Source organism: Lolium rigidum, chromosome 1, assembly GCF_022539505.1.
Source record: "Lolium rigidum isolate FL_2022 chromosome 1, APGP_CSIRO_Lrig_0.1, whole genome shotgun sequence".
Lineage (NCBI taxonomy): Eukaryota > Viridiplantae > Streptophyta > Magnoliopsida > Poales > Poaceae > Lolium > Lolium rigidum.
In genome coordinates this window covers 29,227,429-29,229,929 of record NC_061508.1, presented here as the reverse complement: position 1 = coordinate 29,229,929, position 2,501 = coordinate 29,227,429, and positions in this window count along the sequence as shown.

The following is a 2,501-nucleotide window of genomic DNA, read 5'->3' as shown; positions in this document are numbered from 1 at the left end:
CAGTCTTTTGCAAGATAGATTTAATCTCTCTATTTGATAATTCTACTTGCCCACTAGTTTGAGGATAATAAGCGGAAGCAATTCTATGATTAATACCATATTTAGCAAGAGTTTTTCTAAAACCACCATGAATAAAATGAGAACCTCCATCAGTCATAAGATATCTAGGAACTCCAAATCTAGGAAAAATAATATCTAAAAGCATTCTTAAAGAAGTCTCACCATCAGCACTTTTTGTAGGTATGGCTTCCACCCATTTAGTAACGTAATCAACAGTGACAAGTATATGAGTGTTACCTTCTGAAGAAGGGAAAGGACCCATGAAGTCAAATCCCCAACAATCGAATGGTTCAATAACAAGTGTATAATTCATAGGCATTTCATTGCGTCTGGAGATATTGCCAACCCTTTGACATTCATCACAGGATAGAATAAACTTTCTTGCATCTTTGAAGAGAGTTGGCCAATAAAAACCTGATTGTAGAACCTTTTGCGCGGTTCTATCTCCGGCGTGATGTCCTCCATAAACACTACCATGACACTTACTCAATATATCTTGTTGTTCATATTCGGGAACACATCTTCGCAAAATACCATCCACTCCTTCTTTATATAAGTGTGGGTCATCCCAGAAATAATGCCTCAAGTCATAAAAGAATTTCCTCCTTTGCTGAGCTGAAAAGGTTGGAGGCAAGTACTTTAACATCCCTAGGATAGGGCATCTTCTCAATTGCTTCAACTTTAGCTCTATCAACTTCAATACCTCTCTCGGAAATTTTATGTCCCAATACAATTCCTTCATTAACCATAAAGTGGCATTTCTCCCAATTAAGAACAAGGTTAGTTTCTTCACATCTCTGCAATACTTTATCAAGGTTCCGCACGCAATTATCAAAAGAATTCCCATAGACAGAAAAATCATCCATGAATACCTCTACAATATTCTCACAAAAGCCATGAAAAATAGCAGACATGCATCTTTGAAAAGTAGCAAGAGCATTACATAAACCAAAAGGCATGCGTCTATAAGCATAAGTTCCATAGGGACAAGTGAAAGTGGTTTTCTCTTGATCTTTAGTTTTAACAGCAATTTGTGAAAACCCAGAATAACCATCAAGAAAGCAAAAATGAGTATTTTTAGACAACCTTTCTAACATTTGATCAATAAAGGGTAAAGGGTAATGATCTTTCTTACTAACCTTATTAACTTTTCGATAATCAATGCACATTCTATACCCTACAACTACTCTTTGAGGGATGAGCTCATCATTATCATTAGGCACAACGAGTCATTCCTCCTTTCTTAGGAACACAATGCACAGGACTAACCCATCTACTATCGGCAATAGGATATATAATACCAGCTTCAAGAAGTTTTAATACCTCATTCCTTACCACATCCTTCATCTTCGGAATTAGACGGCGTCGATGTTCAACAACAGGCTTTGCATCATCTTCCATATTGATAGCATGTTGGCAAATTGAGGGAGAAATCCCCTTCAAATCATCAAGAGTATAGCCAATAGCTCCTCGGTGTTTCTTCAATATTTCCAATAACCTTTCTTCCTCAATCTCTGAAAGCTTAGAACTAATAATAACAGGATATATTTTCTTATCATCAATATGAGCATATTTAAGATCATCAGGCAACGGTTTTAAATCAAAAACAGGATCTTCCTTTGGTGGTGGTGTTGTACCTAAATCTTCAACCGGCAAGTCATGTTTAAGAATAGGTTGACGAAGGAAAATTTCATCAAGCTCATTTCTTTCTTCCCTAAAGACTTCACTCTCACTATTCTCCAAATGTTGCTGCAAAGGATTATTAGGAGCAAGAGCAATAGACGCACACTGTTAAACTCTAAAATCATTATTAGGCAAATCAGCTTTATAAGGAGTTTTGGCAAATTTAGAGAAATTAAACTCATAAGATTCACCAGAAAATTTAGTCATAATTTTTTCCTTCTTGCAATCTATAACAGCTCCACAAGTATTTAGGAAAGGTCTACCAAAAATAATAGGGCAATACTTACTAGCAGCAGAACCAAGTACCAAAAAGTCAACAGGATATTTAATCTTACCACATAGAACTTCCACATCTCGAACAATACCAATAGGAGAGATAGTTTCTCTATTAGCTAGCCGAATAACCACATCAATATCTTCAAGTTCACAAGAACCAATTTCATGCATGATCTCCGTATAAAGCTCATAAGGAATGGCGCTAATACTTGCACCAATGTCGCATAAACCATAATAACAATGATCACCAATTCTAACAGAGAGCATAGGAACACTGGCTTTCCTAGACTTATTAGGATGCGAAACAATATAAGAAGCATCTTCATAGAAAATAATATGACCATCTTCTACATTTTCAGTCACAAGATCTTTAACTATTGCAACAGCAGGTTCAACTTTTATTTGTTCTTCAGGTTCTATAGGTTTCTTTGCACTTTTATTAACCGCACTAGATATAACAGAGTACTCCTTCATTTTAGCAG